Source organism: Pinus tabuliformis, chromosome X (assembly GCF_031772625.1).
Source record: "Pinus tabuliformis cultivar Carrire ecotype Pingquan chromosome X, CPIR1, whole genome shotgun sequence".
Taxonomy (NCBI): Eukaryota; Viridiplantae; Streptophyta; class Pinopsida; order Pinales; family Pinaceae; genus Pinus; species Pinus tabuliformis.
Genome location: NC_142308.1, coordinates 821,141,180 through 821,149,614, shown reverse-complemented (window position 1 = coordinate 821,149,614; position 8,435 = coordinate 821,141,180). Strand labels below are relative to the sequence as shown.

General features: G+C 37.4%; 2 pseudogenes; both read left to right on the top strand.

The window, feature by feature from the left end:
- Positions 1-679: 679 nt before the first annotated feature.
- On the top strand, positions 680-1,482 carry LOC149142300 (F-box protein At2g32560 pseudogene; annotated as a pseudogene).
- A 49-nt stretch (positions 1,483-1,531) lies between these two features.
- LOC149142299 (PITH domain-containing protein At3g04780 pseudogene) lies at positions 1,532-2,248 on the top strand (annotated as a pseudogene).
- The last annotated feature ends 6,187 nt before the right edge of the window (positions 2,249-8,435 follow it).

Below are 8,435 nucleotides of genomic sequence, written 5' to 3'. Positions count from 1 at the left end.
ATTTGGCATCTTAAAGGAAGGATAGTCAGGGATTGTAGCCTTGGAATCTGTTATCACTTAAGAATTCTAATGCCAAAATTTACCACTTTCAGTTTGATGGTAAAGGTCAGTGCTAGTCTAAGTTTGATTTTTGTTTGCCTTAGAGTCTGAGTCTTAGGAGTCTTGAGTCAACTATGCATTCTTGATTCAACTATGCATTTTCATTTATTACTGGTCACATAACCATGTGTCAGTTTTGTTCAAAGGTTACTATGTCCCACAAAGCTCTTTAGGTGATTTCGTAGCGCCTGTAATCATTTTAAAGTGTTTTCGCAGCACGTAAATCCTTTTTAGCGGTTTCGCAGAGCAACATGTTTTAGGTGATTTCGTAGCGCATATTTCACATTTTAAACTGGCTGCGCTACGAAATCGGGGATTTGTCCGATTCGATAGACAATCTTACACAGCTGTCATATCCATCAAAATCCATTATCAGTGATCAGCTTATACCCTTTGCCTGTCAATTCGACAACTTATCCTTATCATTAGGTCATTAGGTGTGGTCGTAAGCTCAGATTGCAAGTTTCAAAAGAAGATATAGAATCTCGAAGCCTCAAAGGTCATGTAGCTGTGAGTTCATGCTCACACGTTGGTGGTCACAAATATGTTGGAAACCTTATAATATACGGTTCAAATGCTGATGGTGAAGTTACTGGTCACTGGTGTTTACAGAGATCTAAGGGAGAGGTGTAGGAGCAATTACCTGTGGGAGCCTCGTTTGAAAGCAAAATGGGGGAAGGTTATTGGTCCTGCAGCCTACCGTGAATGGCAATGGACTATTACAATGAGTAATGAGACATGGGTGTTAGATGGCTGCAAAGTTAACTCCTTGTTGAGGTCCCTGTCTTGCATTTGGCAATTTTCGTGGTTGAGATTACGGCCAAAGATTAACAAAGGAGGCAAAAGCAGCTCACCCAGTGATTCAGTGATGGCGTGGTATCTGGCACTTGAAAGTGGTAAACTTTGGTTTCCAGCTCAGGTATACAATCGCGAGCGTGGACATGTTGGGTTTATGCTATCTTGTTACGACACAGAGCTTAGTTATGATAGCAAAACCGATACTTTCAAGGCCAGGTATCCACCACATGGTCATCGAAAAATTGTTGTTGAGGAAGGAGTACAGTGGGACAGGCTGCGAGCACCTCCTGTGGACACACCTGCCCATGATCTTCACCAATCTGTTTGTTTGAATGATTCTATGTCCTGGAGATCATGTTGAGATACAGTAGAGAAGGAACAAGGAATTCCCATATGGATGGTGGTACGGGGTTGTGGGTCATTCAGATTATTGTGACAGAGATAGTCGCCACTGCCAATGTCATTTAGAATCTAGATGATACTGTGATTCTAGAGTTCAATCAATATACACCTGGATCACAATGGCGGCGTGCAGCAATTAATAGAAAGGATCATCATGAAGAATACAGGAATAATATATGCTAATGAATTGAAAAACTCAAGACTTAAATCTTTGTCTGCAAATATTCATCGAATGGGTGTGATAAACAGCATAATCTGCGACTATGATGGCAAAGAGCTGCCAAAGGTGTTGGGTCTGAATTCACTTGATAGGGTGTTGTTAGATGCACCCTGCAGTGGCACTGATATATTTTGGATAATCAAAGATGAAGTAGCAGTGGAAAGGATGCCTGGTGCGTTACTCTCAGCATTTGATAATCGGTTTTGGATTCCAGTAACAAACATTCTTCTGCGGCTTTGTAAAGGTTCTGGATTCAATCCATCGTAAATGCAATAAAACAGGGCTACAGGGAAGATAATGGGCTTTACCTTGAGAGTGATGCAGATGAGCAGCTACTGATCTATATACCATTTACTCAAGTTATCAAATTGCATTCTTTGGTAATTAAAGGTCTTACTGAGGAAGTCCAAAGATAGTGAAACTATTTGCAAATAAAGAGCATATGGGGTTTAGCAATGTAAATGACTTTCCTCCAAGTGATACCGTGGTTTTATCACCAGATAATCTTGAAGGAAAACCAGTTGTCTTGAAGTATGTAAAATTCTAGAATGTTCGCAGTTTGACCATCTTTATAGAGGACAATCAGGGCGGTGCCGACGTTACAAAAATTCAGAAGCTTGTCCTATATGGGAGCACTGTGGAAACAACAAATATGAAGGAGTTGAAGAAAATTAATGAGGATCAGTAGATGCCAAGAAAACCCGCATGCATGTGGCATATATGTATGTTTGGTGCGGAACATCAAAACATGGAGAATCTTGGTCAAATCTCTTTCAGGATTTACTGTGGAAAAAATGCTACTTGGATGAAAATTTGTTTGTGTCTTTCCTTAATCGCTTGTTTAACACCCTGAGTTGCACTATTACTGAGTTTTCTGTTTCATTTAAGGAGATGGGAGAACATTACCAGGTCCCAGAGTTGCAATTAAGGAAATGAATCAGCTCCTCAACCTTTTGACACTGGCGATAGATGTTTTTCTTTTTGAAACTTCAAGTTCAGGGGAATTTAAAGTGGTTATAGAATGGATTCAAGAAGGTGCTGCAACAAACAAATTACAGCAATCTGCCTCAATTGAGGTGATGCATAACATCGCAGCAAAGAATTTAAAAATCTTGTCTCACACAGATACAAATTTTTTAGTGAAATTAATGGCAGAGGGAAATATTTCCTCCTCCATTGAGGATGGTAAAAAGAACAGCTGCACTAAAGCAGTAGCAGAAGGTTACCCTTCTGAGCATAGTAAAAAGGGTGGAAGTCTGCATAGCAAAACATCACCAAATAATAATCTTGTTCAGGAGGCTAAGAAGAGTGGCAATTCAAAGAACTTTTCTTCTTTAAAACTGTCTTCACGAAATCATACATCAGTAGTGGGAACTACAAGGTGCTATAAATGTAAATAATTGGGTCATTCTGCTCAGTCTTGTACAAAACATAGTCCTGCAGAAGCTGAGAGTAATCGTTCACGTGTTTCTACTCGTATATCTCCTACAAGAAGCTCAGAAGAATTGAACACTCCAGAGGAGATTGCATTTCCTGGTAACATTACAGAATGTAAAAACAGTCAAGGTTCAGGGAAAAAACAACTGAATTTTGACTCTGATATAAGAGACCATGTCCAGTGGGCAGGGAGTGATTCACCTAGGCAGGTTTCTGGAATTCGAGAAATGTCCTATGCTGACCACAAATTTACTCTCAAAGGGCACCACAAACAGGTGGAGGAAACATATATTCGAAACCAACTCTAGATTTTTGTTCTAAAGTGATCACATTTACTACAGTTCAAAATATGTCAAAACAGCTTAAAAGAGTTTTTTCCCTTAAACATAAAGGAGGTGGACAGCACATCAAGGACGTGGCCATCTGTTACATTTTGGGTAATTAAAAGATAAAGGATATACTTTGTTGGATCCGAACATTTGGAGGCAAACTAAAGACCGGTACACGAGTAGTTTCCTATGTTTCAGGGCATTGGAAACATGTGACATTGAAGACAAACATGGAGTCTTGAAGACCCATCACAGCCAAACTAGAAGGGGACCAGATGTCAAAGAACAAGGATGATTGTAGATCAAGGTTGTTATGGAATTAGAGTCCTACTTGATTTAGATGTCTAGAAGGTCTAGTGGAAGTTTGTTACATTAAATAGGCAGTTGAAAGCAAAATAGATGTCATTAGAAGTAGTTTTCGAGTTCTCTTAATGTTGAAGGAGGAACTCTATATATAGAAGGATAGGAAATGTAATAGGGGTTGGAAGTTTATGTAAAAAATCTTGTTGTGAAGCTTATGTAAAGACTCTGTCCTTTTGGTAAAACAGTAATGGTTTTTTGCTACTCAAGAATCACAGTGACTTCAATGTATGAATTCCTCTTGTTGTCTTTCATGTTGTTTATAGTTTGATGAGTACTTGATTACTTAGAAATCACATGCTGTGTTCTAATTTCCTTCCTATACTCATATACTATCCCTTTGGTGTCTATTGTACTTTATGTTTATTGAAGTCTGAATGCCTTGATTTCATTGCAAAGCCAATTCACTATTAATGCTAAATGACATATGACTCCATGAGCCCAATGGATGCTTGTTAATTTAGATTTTACCAGCCTCATTCCTATTTGTTTCATAAAAGAGTTAGCCATCTCAATCACAATCACAAATCTTAAACCCTTTGAGAGAGCCCTCTCAGGCTAAGGAGGCTAAGCCTTAGCTAAAAGATTGGTCTGAAACAGTTACTTGAAGTCTTCCTGGTCTGTAGCCTTCTAGGGTCTGATTTTGAGATAACAGAATCTATCTTCTCTTTAATTTTGTAGAACCACCTGTAGGGAAGTGAGTTATTTGTAGTATACCATCACCATTGATTGGGATATGTGATTATGTATGCTTGCACCAATTAGGTTCACAAGATTTTAGGGATTTAGGGAAGAACCCTTGTGCGATGTGTATTTTGTATAACCCTGCTTGTTTTAGTGAATGATAGGCATATGTGTTATATGTCGGTTGGGATGTGGAAATTCCATGGTAAGTGTGTTGTAGGAGGCTAAGAACCTCGATTGAGGTTGATTTTTCTCTATATGTTGATGTTGTGGGGTTCCTTAAAATGCTTGGTTAAGGTCTTCCTTGTTTAAGGAAGGGGAGGGGAAAACTTGGTGAATGTTTTCCTATGTGTGTAGGTGTTGGGTGTGGCCTTGTGATTTTGGTGACTATATATATATATGCATGCATACTGATTGTGAAACTTTATGTATATGTATAATATATTGCACAAATGGGAAAATTCTAAGTTGTAAAGTGATAGGTATAGGATAGTATGTTGTGGTATCCTAGATGGCATGGCTTGTTTCTATTTACATGTAAGTATATGCATATGAATGTATTGATTGGGATGGGGAAGTCCCACTACCATAATATTACATGGAAAAGAACCTTGGTAGAGCTTGACCTTTTCTTTATATTGATTGTGGTTTTCTTTATGAATGACTATCTTCATGGTCAATACCCTCCTTGTTCAAGGAATGGGTGTGACATATGAAAATGGTTGGTGGAAGCCTGTAAAAATTTTCATCTCACTATGAGATAGAATATCCATGTTTAATACTCGAACTAAGATGAGTTCAAAAGCAAAGGTCTTTTGTATACCTTGTAGATGAAGGATTATAGCTCTAGGAGAGACTGCAATATTAGATTTATTTTAAATTTCTTGTGTTTAGTCATCCTTCTCAATAAGATGTTTTTTTTGTATGAAATATTCTTCTAGTATAGTGTGGGCAACAAAACCAAAGAATGTGGCTCAGATAATGAGGACATGGTGGAAGTATTAAGGATACTATTGTATGTGGTTGCCACAGTGAAGAGAGTAAATGAATATAAAAAATATTGTTCTCAATAAATGACAGTAAAGGTCTCGGTAAAGAGACTAGTAATAGTTAAGGTTCAATTTTATTCCTTTAAGACACGATTATGCATGAAATCATGATATTATGTTGAAGGGTTTCTAGTTAATTCCTTAGGATTGAAGATTCCTTGATTATTAGCCTTGGTATAAGGGTTGCAAATTTAATTCACTATTTTTGTCTCAGTACAAAGAATGGGTGGAACTAATGATGTTTATTTTGAATAATAGTTTTTTCTAATCTTAGCTTCACTTAGCAAAGGAAGCATAGCTATAAGCAAGTTGTTATGAGAATGTATATGCAACACTTTTGGTTTTTGAAAATTATGTTTAGATATTATATCCTGGATTTTGATACATGTGACTAATACATGAAGTGGGACATGTGTAGTTGCAGGGCAGCGTGGTCAGTACAGTAGAGCAAGGAAACTGGTAAAAAGTTTTATATCTAAGAATGCACTAACATCTAAGTCTGTGTGGAAACACATAACAAAATTGAGTGGTAGTGAAAAGAAACATGTATCATGGCATGATGTAGTAGGATATGGACCAAATCCATTTAGAGCGAGAAGGAGGGACATCCCCAAAAATGAAAAGAACCTTTAGGAATTTAGAGGTTGAGCTCAAGGACTTTCAAGGTGAGCTAAAGATTTTTCAAGTAGAACTCAAAAAGATCACTAGGAAACAAAAGGAACTGGTAGAGTGGAATGATGAGCTACAAAATTGGTTGCAGGATATGAAATAGTAAGCCCAGTTCTTAAAAGGGGATAATGGAAATAGTAGGAAGAGGCCTCATGAGGCTGAAAAGGAGAAGAAAACAATATCCTATTGGAACTATGAGTAGAACATCAGAAAGGGATTATTCCCACAAGAAAAAAAAGAAATAAAATAACTCCTATAAGCCACTAAACAAGAAACAATGATGTGGTATGTTGAGAAGTAGGAGGGGGAACTCCCTCAAGCTCCTTGACATATATACATACATGTGTTGAAAATATCCCTTGTGAACTTTTGGGGGATATAAAACTTCAAGCTAGTTGTGAGTATTCTAAAGAGGTCTTGAACTGATTTTCGTATATGAACATGCATATGTACATGTGTACATATGTTCATTGTATGATGGCTATATGTGCCATAACGTTGGACTCAAGGGGGAAAAATTTAACTTTTGATTGTTTTTATGATAATTCCTACAAGTGGTGGTTTTAAGTTATCATTTTCATGACTCTCATCATTTTAATTTCAGATTTGTACATGACCATGTTGTTTTGTGTATGGTTTTCTCTATGATCATCATCATGGATTTTATTGTTTGTGGTGTTACCTCTTATTTTTCCTCTTGAATTTCCTATTGATGTTATGGAAATTTGTATAATTACATGCTCGGGGCTTAGGGCCCTGTGTCAAGGAAATTGAAGGTGGCAGGGAGGCCACTAAACTTGGCAAAAGAGAGTCGAAGAGAGCCACATGTATTAAACACGATTAGTGATTAGTTGAATGAGTTACAGGAAACAAGGAACTTAGAGCTTGCTAGATGGGCTGGAAAAGAGCTAATGTTGAAACATATTGGAGAGTTACTCCTGGATACAATAGTAGACATGAGTGAAAGCATAAGTGGTTGGAAATTGTCGCATAAAAACAACGTGAAAGGGATTTATCTAAACCTTAGTTTTATTTTACCTAAGTTGAGGTTTGTTATTCCTATGACAGAGTTAACAACAATATGATGACCAAGTGGTTGGTTAGTCCATGGAGATGGATGGACAATGGCATGGTATCCGTAAAAATGGAACAAGCAAAGTTTTATGACCTTAAATTGATATACATATAAATCTATGATATGCCCAAAGACCATACTATTTTTTTATTCAAATATGAATATGTCATTTTTCCTGACAAGGTATCATTAGGGGCCCTTCTTATGGAAGAGGGATAGTTTAAACCTATCTAAGGAATATGGGAATGATATAAAAAGGTTCCTAGTTAATGAGGAATCAAGTGGGAAAAGTTTCCCTAGCTAATCTATGATCTTAGTACCATGTAAAAATGATCTATAAAATACTTCCCATGTTTATGTTGTGAACGGGGAATGTTGAAAGAATATCAGCAAAGCAAAGGCGCTATGATCTTTGAAATGTTGAGGAAAACTTGTATAAACCACAGATCCTAGATTTGGATTATGGATGTTGTAATAAAGCATGGAAAGGACACTAGAGGAAGTATTGTTTGGTGTCTATGGATAGAGATAATGCAGTCTCTGGATTTTCAACACTATTGCATACAAGTGGATTGTGTTGTTGTAAGTGTGTTGTGTTATATATGTGTATTCATTATGTTGTGCCATATGGGATGTATTTGTATGTATCATCATAACCTGTGTATATGTGCATGCATTTTGTAATGTTTTGGTGCAGACAAGTATGGGATTGTATGTCCCCTTTCATGTTTAACATGTAGGACAAGGAGATTTCTTAGAATGGGGGTTTCATGGGCCTATAAAGGTGTGGAATAAACCTATAATTATGTCAGCGGAATACTACCTAGTTAGGATTAACTACATAAGTGGTAGTTACCATATTCACAAGATAGTGATTGGATGTATCAATACTTATTTGCACTAAGTGCTCGCCATGGGGCCGATGAGCCAATTAGTAAATTTGAAATTGAAGAGAAGAGAATAGAAGGCACTAGGTGCTTGTTGGGTTTTGAAACTGCTCTAGTGTGTGTATGTGGCCAAAGAGAAGAGAAGACACTAGGTTCTGACTGGGTTTGGAAACCAATCTAGTGTATGTATGTGGAGAAAGAGAAGAGAAGATACTAGGTGCTTCTTGGGCTTGGCAACGAATATAGTGTGTGTACATGACCAAAGGGAAGAAAAGACATTGAATGCTTTCTAGGCTTGCAAACAGATCTAGTGTGCATACATGGTCAAAGATAAGAGAAGGCATTGGATACTTGTCAGATTGGCAACCAATCCAATGTGTGTATGGGAAAAGGAAAGGGTTACTGGATGCTTACCAGGATGGAAAA